This window comes from Cydia fagiglandana, chromosome 17 (assembly GCF_963556715.1).
Source record: "Cydia fagiglandana chromosome 17, ilCydFagi1.1, whole genome shotgun sequence".
Classification (NCBI taxonomy): domain Eukaryota; kingdom Metazoa; phylum Arthropoda; class Insecta; order Lepidoptera; family Tortricidae; genus Cydia; species Cydia fagiglandana.
The window spans coordinates 14,193,073-14,217,365 of NC_085948.1; positions in this window are offsets into that span (position 1 = coordinate 14,193,073).

A 24,293-nucleotide genomic window follows, 5' to 3' on the forward strand; every position below is an offset into this window, starting at 1 on the left:
CTAATACAAAAATAACACAAACCGTAACCGAACCCTTTACTGTAGACCTAATTTATCACTTTACGGTACCTAAACTTTATGAAAAATAAATAATATGTACATTTCACGCATATTTTACTGGGTAATTAAAGTTAAAGGGACCTATCGACCTCCTTTATGGGTCGTAAAGGACACGCGATGGTTCGAACCCGCGTAATCTGGTTTGGCAGCCATTTAAAAAATGGGCGGCTTAAAATTGCCTTTTGAAGTAGGAGTTGTGTGGAAGCTAAGACATTTTTGAAAAATAAATTCTTATTATACAGGGTGTTTGGTACATCGTTTGCCAAATTAAAACGGCAGATAGGTTGAGTCATTTGCTATCTTCTCAGGCCTAGAATTTTTTAATTTGGCGTTTTCACTTCTATGCCAGTTTTTCGTAAATTTCAAATTTTTACTTGCATAGTAGTAAAAAAAACCATGGCCAATTTTGGTTTTCTAGGCATGAGTAGATAGCAAATGACTCAACCTATCTGCCGTTTTAATTTGGCAAACGATGTACCAAACATCCTGTATTTTACCTAGTGTGGCTACCACCAGTTGGGCACTGATATAAGCGCTAGCGTGAACGTAACTTACTTTCTATTCATCTCGCTCGTACTGACATATTAGTGCTAGCGAGATGTATAGAAAGTAAATTACGTACATACCTAGACGTTGGCGTATTTCAATTTAACGAGTAGTAGCTAAACCTAAATAGGATATGTCTTTAAATTTAAATAAGTCTTATTAATATAATTTTCCAGTTCTAACGATGTCGATATAGCCTTAAATTCAATAGAATGCATTGTCATCCAATAAATAAATAAAGCACTATTGAACATTCTTACACAAATTGACTAAGCCCCACAGTTGCCTACAGTAAGCTCAACAAGGCTTATGTTTTGGATACTCAGACACATGGGCGTACGCAGCATTTTTTAAGGGGTGGGCAGAAGTAGGGGAGGCTGGGTACATTGTAACAGGGTACGGTTGAAACAGAAATTCTTAGCTTATGGTCAGAGACCAGGGTGGGGCAACTGCCCCACCTTGCCCCACCGCGGGTACGCCTATGCTTAGACATCGATATACCTATAGGTAGGTATTTAAAATATGATCGAACCCAGGACCATCGTCTTCATTGGGCCACCACCATTACCGTCTAGCCCAGAACGGTCGTCTAAGAACCTAAAAACGGACATAAAACAGATAGGAAAAGCATTAAATTCAAAACTCAGTTACATTTAAACGATATTATCCCATCTAAATTATAGACTCACAATCGGATTAAAATAACTATGTATTTACCAATATCTAAAATAAACTCTTTGTAACCAACAATTCTACAAAACAAAAATAGAAACACTCTTCGCTAATTCAACACGAAAACACAACGCAGTTAAGTCTCGCAAAAATTACCCCAATAACACACACACCCGCACACACACGCACACACAGGCACACGCGTGGCGATGAGTTTTAAAGTTTTTAAGGGTTTGCCGAAGATTGCGCGGCTTGATTACCACCCCGGGGCCGCCGAAAACGCTGCCCTCCCTTTTTTAAGGAGGGAAAATTAAAAGTGTTGAGCGCGGCGAGGCGGCCTTGGTACTTTAAGACGCGTGAGTTTCTAAAGGGGGAAGCTAGGAGCTTAGGAAGAAAGAACTAAGCTCAAACGATACGTTTGTAAAAGATGATAAAGAACCAATATCGGTATTGCAGACAAGAAACATGTTATTTTAATGTAATTTATTAGGTACCTGGTACGTGACAAAAATAACTTTTTTATTTCACATAGGTATAAATTTAGATCTTACTAAAACGCGAATCGGACGCGCTCTTTCTAGCCAGCTTAATTTACAGATTGGTTTAGTGTTTTAGTATGAGTTCATACATCTACTACTTGCGTTAAGTAGCAATGCATGTATGAAATCGCACTTAACACAACACTGATCAATGTTTAAATCGGATTGATCACTTCAGGAAAATTCAAAACTAATCAAAACTGAAACAAAAGTGCCGCTCTTAATCATGAGGAAATTTGTCAGTTTTGAGTCTATTTAGCTGACCTGGAAATTTGCCTGTTAGTATTTTTCCATGTTGTCCATAATAATGTCCTTTTTGTTTATAATGAATACGGAAGCATGGAAGAGAACAATCCCTACACCTGAGGATGCCGAAGACCGGGAAAAGTGGAGAAGAATGAGCAGGAAAGCGGACCCTGGCGCTAGGCTGGGAAAACGCTTAGATGAAGAAGAAGAATGAATGCGGAAGCAAGTACCAAGAATCCCCGGGCGTAGTAGCCCCCGAACGACATGTGCGCGGGAAGGACACCGCCCGTTCATTTATGAACGATTGTAATTTACTGCTCCGTTCTATACCATCCTGTATATGTGTATCTTTATACGCAAATACATCTGTGTAGGTGTATGTATTTGTAGATGTATATGGTATTAAGTGCACGTAGAAGTACCTTAAATAATATATTCTGAATGAATTGTAATGTGTTTTGAGGTATTTGTGTAAGATTGTTCTCATGTATTTACGTATTTGTTTATTTTGATATTATACGAAGGTATTACACAATATGGTTTGGGGTGGTTGGTTTACAAAGCAGAATATTTAGTAGCAAATTGGACAAATTCAGTGGGTCAGATAATCTGTCCATTTGGTTAGATAGTAAGATTAATTAAATTAATCACTTTCCTTAATCTGTAAAATAGGGTTTATTTCACCTGAATAAATGATTTTTTTTTTTTTTTTTTTTAATTTGGTTTTCTTATGGAGGCATATGATAGGTACTCGAAGTGTAGGTTAGATATTTTTTAATGGAAAATTTAGATTTTGTGTTTTTTAACCGTTAATTTTTGTATTTTTACCGTTTATTTTATACTTAGTCATTTCATTTTCAGGAAGAGTTTAAATGTATCCCAAACTTCAAGATATTCACAGTTTAAGGACTCCAATACTCTAATATGAACGCCGTGTACTTCGGCTGGCAAAAACCCAAGAGGCCAGAATGTCCAACAGAATGAAATAAAACATGGAAGAACCAAACAAAATTAGAAAATTACACTCGCGAAACTGCCGTACGCATTCTACGTAATGGCCGACACCGTCACCCTCCGAAATTAAAAACAAAACATACATCTATCTATAGCTCCTAATTATCGTGGAGGGACTTTGCATAAGAAAGTATTGGCGCGTTACGACGCGTGGCGCCCCCCGGCCGAGATAAAAAATCTTCCATTTCCTTAATTCGTTTATCGGGGAGAGTTGCAGATGCTTGCCTAGTTAACGGCTCCGCTACGACATAGAGCGACTTGCGACGGCGGCAGCGACAACCATAGGTTGGAGCAAGACACAGCGATCGGACCTTTCGTTCCAACCTACGGTCGTGGCTGAACCGTAAGCGCTGGCGCGAACTAGAACCAGGTGTGACTCACTCCGCGATTTCGTCGCGTCGGTACAAGTAAATGCGGCCACACCAGTTTTGGTGTCTAGCAGTACTGGTTGCCGCGCACCGCTATGGAACGGACGCCTACTCGCGCTTCGTAATAGACGTGTTTTGTTAAAGAATGAACCTTCTGTAACTAGTACTATTATTTATTATGTGCCAGTAGTGCACCGTAAAACAAAAGATATACCTACCTACATATATACCTACGTCTTCCCGGCTTCGAATTCTGCTTGGAGAATATATTTCGTACTTTCTAGAAATGGATTAGTAGGTACCTACTAAGTACAGACATAGGTACAGGTATAATATCAAACCATAACAAAAATTTACATATTCAGAAAAGAAAAGATGCTAAAGGGAAATCAATAAAAACGTGGGTTAGCTCTTCCAATTACGCTCTGTGTGAAAAGTGCTTATAATTTCGAGTAAAAATAATATAGAATTACAAAAATTGTTTTTGAATATTTTGATTTTTTTAGCGAGTTACACTACAGGAACGTGTGCCGCCATGAGCAGGGCTATAACCGCAAAAATCGAAGTTCGCAAATTGCGGGCATTTTTTCTGTCACTCTTATTACGCCTTCATTGGAGTAAAAGAGAAAAATCCCCGCAATTTGTGAATTTCGGTTTTTGCGTTTGCCCCTCAGGAAGCTTTGAGGTTATGGCGCGAAAGCTGGAGATGCCGGGTTCTTGGATGGTCACTTTTTCTTATAATAATGACACTTTTTCAATAAATAAAATTGTCAAAATAAAGACCCAGTTACACTAGTCCAGTTGACCGTTAGTCTCGGTAGCAATGACAACGTACGGGTAGGCTTTGTCTCCGATCGATGGCAAATGAGCGGTGGACGTGAGCGGCGTGTGCACGGCTTAAGGTGACGACGGATTTTGAATTTGGAATTTTCGAGTTCTTTTCATATTTTTTAAATTAACGCCCGTGCGTTTCCTGCGTCAAGGTATTTTGGGCTTTTTTCTGGCAGTTGGAGTAGGTGTTCTTTTGTTGAGAATGTAGCTGTAATTATATCAAACCATTACAAATTAGTTCATGATCAGTACTGTCCGCAACAAGTCATCGAACTCAGATAGCACTTAAAATATTGGAAGAAATGACACTTACATATAATATTGGGGCAATTTTTATTTAATAGGTAAGTTGATAAACATGTCTCTATTGCTTATTTAATTTTATTGATTACTAAGCATATTTACAAGATTTGATCTAACAACATTGAAATAAAAAAACCTCTTGTCGTGGCATGGCTCAGTGAAATTAGTTATGCTAAAACATATAAACTATACTTAGTATCTACTTTAAACAAAACTCCTTTTTTAAAGTAAAAAAAACTAGATATTCATTCTTACTACCACAGGAAAAAGTATGCAAGAATAAACTATACAAGTAGGGAGTAAGTATAAATGAATCAGTCAAAACGCAATTAATCGAACGACGCAACTCACATTAAAACTGTAACCAACACGTCGTCCCACACCCACATCAAACATCCAAAATTACCAAAAACTTGAGCAATCAAACGCACCCCAAAAACCGAACAAATGTCAATAAATTACGTCTTTAACTGCAAAAACGGCGTATCTGCGTATGTAACACATACGTCTTTTTGACTTAGAGTTTTGCCTTTAGAATTAAAAAATATAAATGAGTAGGTAAGATTAAAGTTTACTTCACTAGCGTTAGCCCGCGACTTTGTTTAGGTTTTGGTTATCGTTCTTGCATACTTTCATCCCTTACATTTCACATTAAAGGGATATTAGTAAGCTATCTAGGAGGGCATTATAATTATTCTGTATATTATAGGAATAGATTATTCCATAAAAGAAATTTTAAATAAAAATTGTTAATCCGTTTTTGCATAGTTGAATACCTAACAATTTAGATATACAAATATACCTAATGCAGAATTCGCTCGCTGTTTTGGTAGCAATCTGCTTTTGCACAAGTAAAAGACGTATATAATTTCAAAGGTATTACAGATACGTCGTTTTGGTTGTGAAAGCTCCACACGCACGATAACTTGGTAATTAAGAAAGGCATTAATCACAGATCGGGAACAAGCCTCGGTAACGAATCGGGAATGTGACAAACTGCGAACAGTCATGCGGCGAGTGGGTATAGGCCTTTATATTATTAAGAAATTGTCGTATGCGCGAATATATTTCTAAAGAGTTACGATCTTTTCAAAATATGTTTTAATACGTATATCGTCGGCCTAATTCGCAAACCTCGTAACTCCATTTCAAGGAAATTAGTAATTGCTACCTTGGACAACAATACTTATAGTCGCAAATCTCGTAACTCCCCCGGAGGAGTTACGAGGTTTGAGAATTAGGCCCACGATATGCGTATTTTTAGAAGAATAGACTGTACTGAAATAATGACTAAGAATGAAAAAGAACTGTATGACAAGTGTTTTTAAGAGTAAAATTGAAAGGAACTTAAAATTCGAAATTGAGCTTTTTATTTATAGCATGATGTTTATATTATAAATGGGCTGCTGGGTTGTCATGATATTCTTAAGTCATTTTTAATTCCCTTAGAACATGTATTTGATAGTAGTTAGTGTTGGGTTTTATTGATAGTGAACATGATTTTTATATAAAAAAACTAATAAATTCTCTTTAATTGAATTAATTCTTTCTTTTTTAATTAGATTCTCTTACTTTTCTTCTCGCACCATTTTTATTACATCTCTGTTTAGCCCTATGGTTGACTGGTATAGAATGCCTTTAGACATTAAATCCGCCATTTGTAAATTTTATTATTATTTTTCTCTTTATTCATCATTTTTCTTAGGCTAGGGTTTTTATAATATGAATATAAAAGTAAAATATAAAAACACTTACAAAACAATAAAAAATACATATAAACACATTATAAAAAACCTAACCTAGGGTGCCGCCAGCAGCGGGGCAAGGCCCAAGCTACCGGTGGTCAGGGCTGCAGAGAGAGGAACCGACGTACTATCCGCGCCGTGTCCAAGATCACCACCTTCTGCATCTGTCCCTTGATCCAACCACCTAGCGAGAGTCTCTCGAGATGTTGGTCGAGACTCTTCGCTATTAAACCGTTCACTGAAACGACTATCGGGACAATGATTTATTATTATTATTAATTGTATGTCTTTGCCACATCTCGGGACCATGGGGTCCCGGACCTTTGGGAGGCGTACGTGGGGCCGAAGCCAACAGCGCAGAGGCCCTTTAAGACACTTTAATCTAAAAGCAAGGGATACACGTGGCGGATACCATCCCCGAACGCACAATGTGATACATCAAGAGATGGTCCCCGCCAGGTGCAAAGACTATTGCAGTGCAGCACTTTTGTGCTGCGATGGGAACTAAGGTCATGGGCTATAGATTTGAAAGTTGGATGGACTGGATAATGGGCTATGGGAGAGACTAGCGGACACCTGCCGTGACAATCAGTCTCAAAATTGTATAAGACAGGTGGTGACTCGCCAACTCATTGAGTGGGCCCCGCAATGGCCGCACGCACAGTGCGACAACAGGGCAACACTTTGGAGCGGCTGTGAGGTTGTCGAGAGGTGAGTCTGCGGTAGCCAGATCCCGGTAATCCGTTCAAGGGCCGCCGGCGTTATGACATTTTACACTTCCAACCTGGAGCATAGGTCATACGTTATAGTACGGTGACCGTGGTAGTATTACCTGTTGTTTTATCTATTAAGTTTTGTCACGAATAAAAACATTCTATTCTATTCTATTTATAGTTTAGATATCAACTAGTTCTCTTTTACAGCGCAATTCGGGCAACTAATGTCACTTTTACGTTAGATAGAGTAAGATATCTATTAGATGTGAATTGGATCTGTAAGTCATATCCTGTGGAAATCGTTCAAGAGTATCTCCAGAATCGCGCAAATGTCAAATTTGACAGGTTAGATCTTAAACATATCGTTATCGTATCTTGGTGATGTCTAAAAGATGTCTAATAGACGTCTATTTCATAATCAGAATCGGGCCCATATTGTTTATTTAGCATTGCATACTTCTTTAAAAGTTTAGTTGGGCTCAAGTTAGCTTAAAAATGAGAATGAAGTCGCGGCCAAAAGCTAGTGTTTCATAAAGTGTTATTTCTTGTGGACCAATGGACACAAGCCACTTAAATAATTCGTCCCACGTCTTAATATTTCTATCTCGTTTCAATAGTGATTAATAAACCGAGTCATATAAATTGCCCTTTCATTCGCTTCGTTTACAAATAGTTAAGTAGGTGCGTTTATTACCAACTAACATGAAAGTGAAAGGAGTTCTTATTTTAAGGTGTTGAGGCCTAGGCTCCTCTCTAGTGGTGCAGGGATGCCTAAGTGGATCTTCAATGAAGACTTATTATTTTAACGTACACAAGTTATTTTAGACACACAAGATTTATTTGTTAAAATTGAATACAATACAAGTAAGAGTTTGTCGTTCAACATAGTTTGGAAGATTGCCGTTGGTTGCTGTCGGCGGACGTTAAGTACCTATATACGAATCCGATCGTTGCCGATCTTCGAATTTCGGACGCAATCGGCCGTCCATGACGTCACATAAGATGCGTTCTGAACATAAGGAAAATCTTCCAATGTATTAATCCTTAATAATCCCTATTTTCAATAATAAGTATTAATAATTTTTAGGGTTCCGTACCCAAAGGGTAAAACGGGACCCTATTACTAAGACTTCGATGTCCGTCCGTCCATCCGTCCGTCCGTCCGTCAGTATGTCCGTCTGTCTGTCACCAGGCTGTATCTCACGAACCGTGATACTAGCTATTGAAATTTTCACAGATGATGTATTTCTGTTGCCGCTAAGTATAACAACAAATATGTACTAAAAACAGAAAGATTTAAGTGGGGCTCCCATACAGCAAACGTGATTTCTGACCAAAGTTAAGCAACGTCGGGCGTGGTCAGTACTTGGATGGGTGACCGTTTTCTTTTTGCATTTTTTTAAATTTTTTTTGCTTTGTGATACGGAACCCTTCGTGCGCGAGTCCGACTCGCACTTGCCCGGTTTATAATATTGTACTCGTAACTAGTAACTTTCTTTCTCTGTCCGTTACCTGTTCAGGCTTAAACAATAAATAGCTGACCCGATTTAGATGAAATTTGGTAAAGTTATTATTTACGCCGTGGGTAGTTTAATCATTTTTGGAATAATTGACACAGAAGAATCCTTTACGAACATTTTGTACCTAATGACAATTAAATTCATCTTGCCTCTCCATAAGATAAATTGTCATTATTCTTAAATAACTGATTTGCAAGACCAAAGTGATCCCATAAGTGTTCCGTGATCCGTGAACAAAGTTTTGTACGGAACACTAAAAATTACTTAATCTGAAAAATAACACTATCAAATAAATTTATACAGTAAAACCACTATTTTATATTTCGTTTAAACTATTAGAATTCGTAGAAAACTTCCAAAAAGGGTGTCCAGAAACTTTCTCGACGTTTCAAAGAAACACCTTTGAAGTGGTTTCAAATGCTTACAGAGCGAAGGCTAATCAAAACAGTCAACTCAAACTCAATATGGTAAACATCTAAGGCATTAAGTCCGCCATTTGTACCTTCATGTATTGTGCAATAAAGATTAAAATAAATAAATAAATCTATCTATCAAGACCACCGGTGGACGGGCAGCAGCGTCCCTCAAATTCGGTGTGCTCGACTGCGATCGCCAACCCGCCTGCCAAGCGTGGCGATTATGTCATTCACCCCCCATAAGGGGGAGGCCTATGTTCAGCAGTGGACGTCTTATGGCTGAGATAATGATGATGACGATGATCTATCATCACTTTTAAGGATGACTCAGATTAGACCGGGCTGTGTCCGGGCCGGAGCTTGCGGCGCATCGTTTTCTATGGAAAGCATCTCGTGATCACCTGTCATGTTATAGAAAAGTTAGCGCCGGAAGCTCCGGCCCGGACACGGCCCGGTCTAACGTGAGTCATCCTCATTTTAGTCATCCTTATTTTGACGACCGGTCTGGCCTAGTGGGTAGTGACCCTGCCTGCGAAGCCGATGGTCCTGGGTTCGAATCCCAGTAAGGGAATTTATTTGTATGATGATACAGATATTTGTTCCTGAGTCATGGGTGTTTTCTATGTATTAAAGTATTTGTATATTATATATATTATGTCGTTGTCTGAGTACCCACAACACAAGCCTTCTTGAGCTTACTGTGGGACTTAGTCAATTTGTGTAAGAATGTCCTATAATATTTATTTATTTATTATTTATTATTATTTATTTATAATGATGATGACGATGATCTATCTATCATCACTTTTAAGGATGACTCAGATTAGACCGGGCTGTGTCCGGGCCGGAGCTTCCGGCGCATCGCATCGTTTTATGGAAAGCATCACGTTAACACACAAGTTATTAAAAAGCCGTTTTTTTGTAAAATTTTACCTGTGCACCTATATGACCTACATAGAAAACATCCATAAACTCAAAAAGAAATATTGTTAATAAACCAACAAATAAATGCCTTTACTAGAATTCGAACCCAGGACCCCCTGCTTCGTAAGCAGCTCACTTGGTAGCCTAGGAGGTTGTCAGAGTAAAAACTGATTCTAGATATTATTTTGCAAACACTTAAAGATGACTCACGTTAGACCGGGCCGTGTCGGGGCCGAAGCTTCTTTTTCTACGGAAAGCATCACGTGATCACCTGTCATGTCATAGAAAAGTTAGCGCCGGAAGCTCCGGCCCGGGCATGGCCCGGTCTAACGTGAGTCATCCTTTAGATTGGACATTGCTGATAGAAATAAATAGGTTTCTTCAGTCAAATGTTACGATGATAACGCGTAACGTCCCATGAGCCCATTCATAATTAAAAAAAAAAAAAACGTCCAAATGCATCAGCTCAGAGAGGCTACCGCGAAAACCGAAATTCGCAAATTGCGGATCTTTCTCTTTCACTCCAATGAAGGTGTAATTAGAGTGACAGAGAAAATTGCCCGCAATTTGCGAACTTCGATGTTCGCGGTTATAGGCCAGTTGGTAAACTAGCTACCTACCGAATCTTATTACGCGGTCTGGCGAATGTGTTCACAATATCTTGCATTGTACCTATCAGCACCTACCACAATAATAGGTACTAGACTATCTTAGTTATGTACGCTGAACTAGCATAATGACATTAGTAATTATTAAAATAAAAAACCGGGCAAGTGCGAGTCGGACTCGCGCACGAAGGGTTCCGTACTATACAATGCAAAAAAAAAAACAAAAAAAGCAAAAAAAACGGTCACCCATCCAAGTACTGACCCCTCCCGACGTTGCTTAACTTTGGTCAAAAATCACGTTTGTTGTATGGGAGCCCCATTTAAATCTTTATTTTATTCTGTTTTTAGTATTTGTTGTTATAGCGGCAACAGAAATACATCATCTGTGAAAATTTCAACTGTCTAGCTATCACGGTTCGTGAGATACAGCCTGGTGACAGACGGACGGACGGACGGACGGACGGACGGACGGACAGCGAAGTCTTAGTAATAGGGTCCCGTTTTACCCTTTGGGTACGGAACCCTAAAAATCATACTGTCTTTCTTCGATTAGTAAAGAATTCACGTCCAAGACGGTGAACTTTCCCATTTTTTCTTTTGTTGCAATTAAATATTTTTTATTTGATGAGAAACATAGATAATCATAAATCTTACAATTTATCACATTGGACTCACTTGCGCTTGGTAAGAATAGGAATGTACAACGGGAGGACATTTAAAATTTCACCAAGAAAGACCCATTTCGCACCTCAAAGCGCACTTCACCAACATACCCATGCAGTTGCCAAGGACTTTAACACCTTGCAATAAGTGTGATATTTGTTTGTGGACACGGGTTCATATCAGCACATTAGCATAGGGAGTGGACTTGGCATTTATTGTTTGACAAGCATCGATCTGCCCTTTGCGAGGCGCGAAGGAGCCAAAGTTCACGCTTTTTTTTAATAACGGGGCCAAGGCATTGTGTGTACGGGTTTTATCGTGATAAAGTGGCAGAGAGACAGGTTATTTTGAGTAACATTATGTAATATACAGGGTGGCCAAAAAATAAGTGCATTCCCGTTGCCATAGGGAGGTTTTAGTATTAGGTATAAATAAATAAATAAATATTATAGGACATTCTTACACAAATTGACTAAGTCCCACAGTAAGCTCAACTAACACTAAGGTAAGGTAAGGTAAGGTATACTGAGCAACTTTCACTATGGGACTAACCTCGAAATCGCGAACAAAAAATTTTGCTGTTTCATAATTTATATAAATTTTTATTTCGCGATTTCGGGGTTGGTCCAATAGTAAAAGTTGCTCAGTATAATCCCAAAACCTCCCTGGCAACAGGAATGTACTTATTTTATTGGCCACCGTGTATACCTACCTACTTATATGTATACCTAATACGTATATTATGTGTGTATGTGCAGTTTGGGGGTTTCATCGTTTTCGTAGTATTGTAGACTTTCATATTTGATTTTATTCTACGAATAGATCCGTTTTTATCACGGCTTATTACTGCCTAAGGCTGCCTTTCCACTGACGCGGAGACGAAAGGAGATGAGAAGAGATGTGCGGGAATGAGTCAATGGCATTGCTAGTTTCTCTTCCGGGTTGGAAGGTCATAAGGTCATATGGTCATATGGTCAGATGGCAATCTTTTTCGTTAAAACGAGTGAATTCGCCAATTCTTTAGATTAGTTGTTAATCGGACGCCAAGCTCCTATGATCTTTGGCAATAAGCCATGACAGACGCAGTCAATAAATGAAAAATACGTTTAATTTTCCCAGTGTCTCCAATATACAATAACTTACTTACTTACAAAATAAGTCCCAAAACACAATAACTTATGAAGTTCTTACAAAATAAGTCTCCAAACGCAATAAGTTACGCGGTGCTTATGCTTATAAAGCGCGGCATGTATTATCCAATTTGTGTCGAACGTCGATACTTGCGGCGGTAAATATTCCTCCCCTACGGTTTCAGCAAATAGGTTAGGATTGTGACGTAGTATCAGTGGGTGTGCTATGCTAGTAGACTCTTACCAAGGGTGGCATCAGCTTGGATTGCTATATGAAAAAATGGAATATACCTCTTCTTCCTCGCGTTATCCCGGCATTTCGCCACGGCTCATGAGCGCCTGGGGTCCGCTTGACAACTAATCCCATGATTTGACGTGGCACTACTGTTTACGAAAGCGACTGCCATCTGACCTTCCAACCCAGAGGGTAAACTAGGCATTATTGGGACTAGTCCGGTTTCCTCACGATGGTTTCCTTCACCGAAAAGCGACTGGTAAATATCAAATGATATTTCGTACATAAGTTCCGAAAAACTCATTGGTACAGGTTTGAACCCGCGACCTCCAGATTTCAAGTCGCACGCCCTCACCGCTAGGCCACCAGCGCTTCAGCGGAATATACCTATTCCGACAAAAGTCTGGATAGCACCCTAAAAATCCTGACATTTCCTGAACAGCAATATCTTCAAAAATCCGCCCTTTAAATTATTTCTTTCCATTAAACCTTTCGTGAGCCCATAGCCCCTTAACTCGCCACAACCTTCCCTTTCCTCTGCCCAACTTCAAGCTTTTAGCTAACTTCTAGTGGTTAGTTGAGGCTTCTAAAAAATACTGACACACAAAATACCAAAGAATCCTGACATATTCAGGGGAAATCCTGATCTATGGAAATTGGCAACCCTAACATAAAGCACAACAACTGGGAGAGATTATTGAGTTAACAATTTTCAGTACGGTTACCATCAGTTTGTCACTGACATAAACGCCGTCGAGAACGTAATTTACTTTATATACATCCCGTTTGCACTAATATGCGAGTGCGAGCGAGATGTATAGAAAGTAAATTACGTTCTCGACGGCGTTTATGTCAGTGACAAACTGATGGTAACCGTACTGAAGCCTCTTGAGTGGTCTCGGCACCAAATATAATTTTATCCCACTCGCCGTCCAGTATTAGCCATGAGGTTCATGCGCCCTATATTCCATTCCAGGTAGGATGAGAAAAAAAAATTCTAGCGAAGCTAGTTTTAAATAAAATATCGATAAACAAAGATGTTTCCAAACATTTTATCCACAAATTGCATTTGCGACTTTCATGCTATTTGGAATGAAGTACTTATAGATTACTTCAAGGACCAGTCGAAGACATTCGGAAATGCCATAGGGGATCGAAAGGCTGCCAGCTTCCTTACTAAATGCATCAATCTACAATCCAACGAGGAAATTATGAAAGTATCTTTGGTGATACCATGCGAGGGGCAACAGCAGATTTTATTTTATTCTATTTCAAGTTTTACGTTATATTTTTAGCGCTTATTTTAATTTAATACGTTTTTACAAAGTTTCAAGTTCCTAGCTTAAAACTTAGCTTAGCGCTTATTTACTTGTAAATATGTCAACAACTCAAATCGCTTACAATCTCAATATATCTCAGCTTCAAATACTCCACAAGCTTGCCGCCGCGTCGAAAAGCGCCAAATCATCCCAATGAATGTCGAATGTGTGAAAACATCCCCGAGGGTCGATTCTCCCGATATCGTATCGATGGGCCTTTGTCATGGCGTTTAGCGATTATTGGATTTTTATTTTTCAATGTGTCATCAGAGATACGGAAAGGTGAGAGGAATCTGTTTGTTACGTGTGTTTTATTTTTTATATTATAATCAAAGTTTATATTTTTTGTCCTTTTTATTACAAATAGGTAGGAAGAATCTGTTTATTAGGTTATATTATGTACATGTTTTAATTTTGGCGCCGTTGTCAACCCACAAAATGTGGAGTGTGTATATACCTAATGGTAGATTATTGCTTTGATGTTGTGTCATAAATTTTTATATTAATTGCATGATCACTCATTAGAGATTTAACTATTTTTCTTTACAAAAATGTGAGAAGGACATGTGTTTTTTTTCGTATCGTGGAAATACAGTAGTTTTTTAGATTCTTGTTGCTCTATTTTCCGGAGAGAACAAATGAAAGAAAAAAAAAAAGATATAATGTGTATGTTAGTAAATTTTGAGTCGTTTTGTTTTAGTAAACAGGACTTTTCTTCTCCTGTCTAGTTATTCTTCTCGATTACGAATACTATATTTACGTAATCAGTATTTTAAACCGCTTCTGTGTCGATAACCCGCGATCAGCCCTAGGCGACTAATATTTAAACAGGAAATACTTGTCAGAAACATCTTTCTACACAATGCCCTATAATAGCAATCATCGGTAGCTTCAAGTTGAGCAATTTGAAGTAGCTACTAGCTACTTGTGGTGTTATTTCAACCACTATATAGTTTCAAACCACTTTAAGCTTGAGCTTTGCTGATACCAACATTGTTAATAAACTGGGAGTCAATTTATGATAGTTTTAAGGTAGTTTTGCGAATGCTGCTGTGTAAGTAATGATACGTTGCTGCTTCCAGACTAGACCATTATTGATTCTAAGAAATTGGCTATGTGGTTGATCAGTGATCACATTGTTAAAGTCAATAATTTTAAAAGGCCCTTTAGACATAATGCAGAAGGGCCGAGAATATCGGAGAAGGCAAACGGCTAGACGGTTGTAGTTTAAAAACTCAAAATTGTGATTATTAATATAAAATATATTTAAACTTATTTCCCAAAAGCATATTTTTATGAAACATGTAAGATGGGACCCATCATTCTTACTGGGTAATAATTAAGGTATACTGCCAATTTTATTATTTCAAATTCCAATGAAACAAAAAATCATAAAAACGACTTCTCATTTCTTTTTTTCGTGTATTTACGACTCAATTAATCCTCATATAAAAAAATCAGAATACACCTGAACGCCTGCCTCATAATACACATAATTTAATGAAAGAAAATCCAAGAGCGCCCTCACGCACATGCCTACCCCAAATTAATAGCATCCCAACAAAAAATGCCCCCCTGTCTTATGAGGGGGGATCATTTGCATATATGTCTCCCCGGCACCCTAAGGAGCGGGCGAGGATGTATTTTTAATTTCATTCTTATCCCGGGCTTAAATCATGAGAGCGGCCATGCGTGCCTTGCCCCGGCCTCCCCCGTCATACGTCGGTAACCGCGGGGAAAGAAAAGAAATCTTAATAAGTTTGTTACGGAGAGTGGGGTGATGTGTGGATATGCCTGAAGGTGACAGTGTATTTCCAACGACAGCAGCACTACCATTCATTTTACTGTGGAAATTGATAATAACATCGAGGCGTACTAGTAGTGCAGCTGCGGTCAGAAATGGAATGTTACCCTTATACCGACCGGAATATGAACCGTGATTTGTTTTATACCTTTTGTTTTGTACCCTTGAACAGGATGCATTTAAATGCGTCGTAATATCTGGAGCTCGAAAACAATGCAAAACGTAATCACGGTCCATATCCCGGTCGATATGTCGGCGGCCGATCGTAAGATCAGGCATATCGTGAAACGTGAAAACTTTGACTCGTTCCCTGAGTCGACGGAGCCCCGCTATGCGGGGCTCCTATTTCTGGGCAGTTTGCCCTTCGGGCATCTGAAGCAACCTAACGAACCTATCTTATCTATATATTGGTTTAATGTGACTATCCTCAAAACAATACACAGGAACATTACGATCTGCCTGATCTTACGATCGGCCGTCGACAGATATAAATCTAGTGAAATTAACCGTGAATTATTCAAAACTATTATGTGTGGACATGGTTGGCACTTTAAACTTTCAATATAAAGTCAATTTTTATAGGTAGAATGGGACGACCCTAGAAGTTGGCTGGACTGGTCTCGTCGGTAGTGATCCTGTTATAACCCTTAAGAATAAATTCTAAGATGAGAGATGATAGAAAATGTGGCGATAATTATAGTAGTAGTAGTAGTAGTAGTAGTAGTAGTAGTAGTAGTAGTAGTAGTAGTAGTAGTAGTAATCACTTTATTGTACACAACACAGGTTTACATAATATTTACAGAAATAAAAGTACAAAGGCGAGCTTATCCCTGCAAGGGATCTCTTCCAGCTAAACCTATAGTTTAGAAAAGGAGGAGAAAGAAAGAGATTTGAAATTACATCTTCACTGTTCCTTCAGTTCTTTGATTAACGTATTGAGTAAGTTACACAAAAAGTTTCAAAGTTTATGATCATAATTTTGTAATTTTTCATTTTTTTTTACGTAAAAAAATTGTTATACAAGTTTAATCTTCATCTCTATTCGGACTCATTTCTACTTATAACCAGTCGATTGCAATATCAAATCGTCATATTTTCATCTTTAACTGGATCATATTTAGCAAAAATGTGTCATCCCACATCCAATTTACAATAAAATGTCAACTTTAAGCGTCAATTTCTTGGGTTGACATCATGAAAGATTAGTGTGGGTTGACACATTATTGCTTAACAGCATCAAACTATCTACAAAAAAAAACAAATGTTAAAACAAAAAAAAACGTTAATTAACAAACATCTTATCTATATTATCCCAACGCCAAATTTTAAGCACCCACCTACAAAAAACAAGCGTAGTCATTTGGGTGCGCAAATTTCGTGGAAGTTTCCCGTTCTTCCTTACGTCGCACCAAACCACAACATCGCAAGTGTATGGTTTTCATTCATCCACTACTTCCTGTAACACACTTTGCTAACTTGCGATTTTATACTGTAGGTTTCTAGCGTTAAAGTTCAAATTCAAATGGGTTGTTTGAATGAGATACGAGGTTTTTGTACGTCGTCATCGTACGGGACTTATGTCTTTTTAGGTGTGAGATAAACTATAACTTGGTTATGTTTGGACATTTCGTAAGTACGTAAGTGTGTGTGTGACATTTTTTAAATGTCGCAGTGTTTTTGTTTTAATAAGGCGGAGAATAATGTTCGAGAATATTTATTATTTTATGAGTGTTTATCCTATTAGCTAGGCAAAGACCAGAAAACTACTTATTTCTTACAACATTTTTTTTCATATAAAGGTTTTTGATATCTTTGGTGATAAACTTGTGAACTATCACCGCCACCACGGAACCACCACCACCACCATGACCACGGAAGCCTCTATAAAAATTAAGAATGAAAAAAAAACTATCTCAAGATATACATATGTATATGTAAATCAACAAATACAGTGTACAATATAATATACATACTTGATACGAACATACATTAATAGTACCTGCTACTTAATAACTACGAATCTTAGTTTTAGTTACGAGATTTCTTACGCAAACCTTTGACTTGTAAACACTGAAGGTGGTTGAAAATCCGTGTAATTTGCATTTTTAATTACAATTAATCCTAGAAATATCGTCCCAGCAAATTCGTCCACTTGTGTAGCCCTAATTTAATTTAGTAATCCAGTTACAACACAATGCAACCACGTTAAGAAAAATTAAACATTAAAAATAACAGGCGCTGCTAAATACCCCCTTATCTCCAAAAAAATCACACCCGAAAAAACCCTACAACCGCGAAATCAGCAAAAGTAATCACACCCCAGAAAAAAGAGTTAGAAACTCAAACAATGAGAGATGGGCGAAACCGCGGCGTAATCGCATCAGCGAAACGGTTCGCCTTAATTATTGATAGAATGAAACTTTTATCAAAACTTCAAGAGCAGAAGCCAAAAATTATTTGAAAGCAAGGAAACCCTTCATAATGCCGCGAAAATATTAAAACAAAGCCAAGGTGCCACCCCGCCGGCCTTCGCGACAGGGTAACTTCGGGATTTGTGGAGAGGGGGTGGATACCCCTGAAGAATATAAATAAATGAAGTGGTTGCATTTGTTTGTTTGTTTGTTGTTGTTGTATGTGTGGTTTTAAAACTTTATTACTTATACTGAAATAAAAATGCCTGCAATATTTCCTTCGGTGATAATTTGATAATGAAGAAAAAATATACTTACCTATAAAATTAGTTAAACATAGTATTATGGCGTGGCGTTAATATTTAGCTGTAGGTACGATTTATATACGTGATTTATTATAGAGCGAAAATTGTTAATCGGGTTTCAAATCGAAGAATTTACTAGAGAAAGGCGTCACGTTGATATTTTATATTCTTTAATCCTTTTAAAGCGCTTTTTTTTAAATAAAATCTCTTTTGGCTGAACTTGCTGCACCTTAAGAATCTAGCGACTGAATTTTAACTTTAACTAACTCATAATTACTCTGCTCTCATGTACTTGTTTAACTATGACAAACTTGGAAGATTTCTTGGTTATCGATAGCACAAATATAGAAACTAGGCCACACTCTACTTGAAGTAACGTGTCATACAATTATAAATATAGCATACTCATCAGATCTAGAAAAACCTCGTAAACACGCTCGTGTTTTTGCGGTGCCTCTTTTCCCTGGTTATTTTGTAAATAACTTATACGGAGAAATTTGTAATGGTTGTTAAAGAAGTAAAGATTATTTTTATGAAAAAAAAAAAACAACTTTTGGTGGTGCAACCAACTCTATATACTTCCACCAAAATCCTCGAAGACGACTCCAGGCGGGTGGTGATTAATACAACGCATCTCCCCCGCTTTAATCGCTGGTTGGCAACATTTTTACCCAATTTTTGGACCCCCCACCCCCAAACCCACCCCTTTCTTTCGTAAAGATAAATTATCCCGCGATCGGGATAGGAGTGTAGGTTCAAATAGCCTTTAAAATTCAACGTTCGCCCTAAATATTTATGCGGGAATTAAGGGTTTTAGACGTTTTAGGAATTATTTATGGTGTGAGGTAAATTTTATGTAATAAAATAACTATAGTCCGTTTTTTTTAGCATTAGAAAGAACTTCGCAGAAGTAAACGTGTGGTTCCAAATCCGGCAATTTTAGCGGTAATAATTCGAAGTAAATTATATGTATTGACCGTGCTACATTAGATAATTCAATCATTATTAACAATTAAAGAGCCTGATAAAAACTGTACGCTTACTTCTGTGGAGTTCTTTCTAATGCTAAAAAAAACGAACTATAATAACGGTTAATATGATGTGTTCTTCCAAGTTGTGTTATGGTTGTGCACTTAATATGTTAATAAAATAGAAACCAAAACATTGTAAATAGATTAGATATCATACGAAAATAGCAAGTATGGCGGGCAACCAAAATCAAGCAGGTAAAATAAAATTTGACTTAGGAAAAATAACATATAGTTATGTAATTATTTAAAGATTATTCCATATGGTAACCGTTCCAGTAGTCCAGTACTGGACATGCTACTCAATATTTGTCATCCCTTTATTCCTATTGATAGGCATTTCAAAAAATATATGTATAAATTCCTAGTTTATACAGCTGTAGTTCGTTTTTAGGGTTCCATACCCAAAGGGTAAAACGGGACCCTATTACTAAGACTTCGTTGTCCGTCCGTCTGTCATCAGGCTGTATCTCACGAACCGTGATACCTAGACAGTTGAAATTTTCACAGATGATGTATTTCTGTTGCCGCTATAACAACAAATACTAAAAACAGAATAAAATAAAGATTTAAATGGAGCTCCCATACAACAAACGTGATGTTTGACCAAAGTTAAGCAACGTCGGGAGTGGTCAGTACTTGGATGGGTGACCGTTTTTTCTTTGCTTTTTTTTTGCATTATGGTACGGAATCCATCGTGCGCGAGACCGACTCGCACTTGCCCGGTTTTAAATCATTAGAAAGAAGGTAAGTGACCTTGACAAGTTTTTTAAATTAAAAACGCTTTTTTTAAATCTGTAACTATTACCTACTTATAAAAACAGAGGCATTAATGATCGTATTAGATTCATAATTGTTACATATTTGCCGTGACTTATTTTTAAAACGTGTTTTTCAATTGAAAGACACATCAAGATTGTTAAACCTTTTTTCTAAATGCTTAAAAAAAGAGACTATAATAATATATATAAAAAAGATATTAGATATTTCTCATATGTCACAATTTAGAAAATTTGTCAAAAATAAATAATATGATACTTAGTCACGCCACAGATAAATTTAATTCGCCAAGTAGGTTGTTGGAGACCCGTTTGTTGATTCGTCAAATTTCTCCCTTTTGTGACTGATTGCTTTGATATCCAACAATCCTTTATTTTGCAAATGATTAATAATAGCCTACAGAGGTTTTAGGTCATTTTATTTGTCAACACACTTATTCGAAGACCCTACGAAACTTTAATAGGTACGTGTGTACCTGTGTACCTACTACATTTATATGAAGGGATGGATTTTTTTTTTTACTATGAATGGGCTTACTCATGGCCACAGACTAGCCGAGGCCTAGACGTGGCCTACGATGGAGCGAGCTCGCCCAGAAGGTGCCAGAAGGTGAAGGTGGTGAAGGTGAAGGTGGTGGTGGTGTGAAGGTGGTGGTGAAGGTGTGAAGGTGAAGGTGGTGAAGGTGAAGGTGGAAATTGCACGTCTAATAGTCACTCTGACAACATTTTGAGTTATCGCTTTTTGAAAGGAACGATATAAATAGTTAACCATATTATTTTTGAGTAAAATTGAGAAAAAAAGGAGTTACAAATATTATTAGGAGGTAACAGAAGCTGTAACTTATAGATACAGAGGTAATAGAGCTCAATATTTTGAGTTTAATATCTAATTTTTTTTTCAATAATTTACTAGACCTGTTCTTTTCGTGTACCTTCTCTAACTTTTGACAACCGGTCTGGTATAGTGGGTAGTCACCCTGCCTATGAAGCCATTGGTCCTGGGTTCGAATCCCGGTAAGGGCATTTTTTTGTGTGATTAACACAGATATTTGTTCCTGAGTCATGGGTGTTTTCTATGTATTTAAGTATTTATAAATATGTATATTATTATATGTAAGTATCGTTGTCTAAGTACCCACAGTAAAAGCCTTAGGGCAATGCGGCCAGCCTTTTGGGCACCCTACCGAGCGTCTACGACATCAGATTTTTTATTTATAAGTTTATAGTGTTTTTATTATGTCATTAAAACAATGATGTAGTGAATGATTAGATTGATTTAATTATACTTCGAACCAAAGCCTTATTGAGCTTACCTACCGTGGGACTTTGTCAATTAGTGTTATAAAATATTTATTTATTTATGATTCTATATGAAATAAATTTCTACTGAAATAAATGTCTTATACTAAAGAAAAAGCGACCAACCCCTCCACTTTTATGGGTAGTCAAGCAGTCACTAAATTAAAACAAACGACATATTCGCAACCGCCAAGTTAATATTAAAAGTAAAAAAGCTCCATTTAGTATTCAGGTGCGCGCGAGCAAACAAGGGGCAACATGTGCGGACTTGGCTCGTTCTCTACACGTCACCGTAATGAATGTTAGCTCTTCGAGTTCGTCACGTGACCAACGTTTTAAGTGGCAGTTTATAAATGACTTGGGAATTCTTTTCAGTGGAAATACGAGGTTTTTGGGGAAAAGGGAAGATGTTGAATCGGGACTGTTCTGACTTTAAAATACGTCTTATCTCACGACCTACCTTTTTGATAAAGAACAAGGAACAAGGTACAACGAGTTGGAAAATTGCACGGACATAATATGAATTAATTCATATTGGCTTTTATTTAGTAATAATTTGTATTCGTATGTTACCAAAATATTCCGGACAACATTAAGTACAATAAAAACCACTAAAACTATACTCATCCAATTTAAAATCCGCAAAAGCTGCATTTACGTTGTAAACAGCACTCGAGTGCGCCCCAGTTCCGATGTGTGTTATAATGGACATCAACATACGTAATTGGTAACGAGTGCAGCGAACAAAACTGGATGCAGTTTATCTATTACTATCGTCATACGGTGGCTGCCACCACAAACCCAAGTGTTTTTCTCAAATGCCCATTCTCGAAGACCTGCCGTCTATCGACTTAAATTTGCATTCAGTTTTGTGATCAATGATCATTCCTGTCTGACTAATATTTATTAAGAAAAGAGGCATTAGATCCACAGAGAAACGATATTCTGGGCCACAATACACAAAAAAAAACACTAAAACTGCACTCATCCAATTTAAAATCCGCAAAAGCTGCATTTACGTCGTAAACAGCACTCGAGTGCGCCCCAGTTCCGTGTGCCGTACAATGGACGTCCACGTACCGCTAATTGGCGACCGATCCAACTTGTTTGACTGTACCTAGTAGTTTTGATTAATAGATGACGTGTACTTAGGGAATAAATTAAATTAGGTATTTTATTTTATTGAGAGCCGATTTTTCAGCCGTATTTTATTTTATTAATACAGCCCCCAGTTAAACATACGGATAGGAATTATTCCATTGATAACACAATTCTCATAATTTAATTCACTGGAATAGTTATCGGACAAGTTAAAGAGAGAAGATGTGACCAAGCCCTCCGGTACTGGAGGGCTTGGTAATTTTTTTCTTTAGTATGTCATGTCAGTTCACTTATAAGACGTGTTGTTAAACTTTATCCTGAGTTATTTTGTATTTTAATTACATTAAAAGATACATGCGGTTTATGAAACATGTTGAAATGGACATTGATTGTAAAGCTATAGCTTATATAATATATAACAAACAATATATTCAAACCTAAGGCATATTCTTCGTACCGATTTCGTATGGACGGAACCGAGAAATTCCCGGTTCTTTTATATAAAATGAGTACCGGCAGTATGCCCTAGTGTCAAGTAATAGTTTTATGTGGGGAACTCGCCAATTTCGTAGACAGTCCAATTGCAGTTTTCCCCTCTTAGGTTTGGATTCTCAGTTTCGGAACAAGAATGCAAGGATTTTTGTAACCTAATTTGCCTCTCTTGATGTCCCGGGTCTAATCACTATGATAGCTTTTGAGAAAAATTCGATCTTGCTTGAATTTTTTTGCAATTTATTTTTGTAAACTTTGTTTCCACTTTTGAAATTTTGGCGGCTAAGACTCACTACAGTCACTACCTTTTTTTGTAAAAGTTAGGTATCAGATCTCGGAAAAGCTAAGCCCTGACTTTACTAACCCTAAGTATACCTTGGTTTGAAAACTGTTGTTTGGCTGTTTTATAGATCTTCTATTGCATTAATTATAACAATATTGAAGACATAAACTTAATTTCTTACTATAATAATATGCGCCAGACTGTTCGATGGACTTACGGTAAGAAATTACATCCCAGGACTTCAATGTTCTGACTCCAGTAAGTTCTTAATAATACAAAGAATCATCAAAGTAAAAAAAACTTTAAACAAATACTTAACCCACCTTTATCGCATCCGAATATCGAACCAAAACAGAACAATACTCGCCTGTAGGCTGTATAACAGCGTTTGCGCGAAACACCCTTCGGGGGGCAGGGGGTGCCCCCACTTAAGTCCTACCCTTTAAAGATTCCATTGTCCTCTCATTTTTAAGACTTTACAATACTAACACATACGTATCGGGGGAGGGGGGGGGGGGGGGTTAATTTGTATTAGGCACACGTCTTAGTGTGTGTTCTTAAATTTCTTTCGTTAAGACGGGGGAGATGGGATTTTTCCGTGTTGGTGGTAATTAAAGGACATTTGGGATGCAGAGGGTAATGAGTGAGTGCACATTAGAATATGGAGGGCTGATGGCGTGTAATTGCGATGTCGTCTTGATGTCAGTCTTTTAGTCAAATAGATTAGGCGTTTCCAAACTTAACTTTTCCGAGTCCGAGTAGTAAGTACCCACAACACAAGCCTTCTTGAGCTTACCGCCGTGGGGCTTAGTAAATTTTTGTAAGAAATGTCGTATAATATTTATTTTATCAAGCAGGAACGTCTGCGAACGATAGGTACTATAAGTATGTATAGTATCGTTCGTATTTTTTTTTTCAGTTTTTTTCCTTTAATAT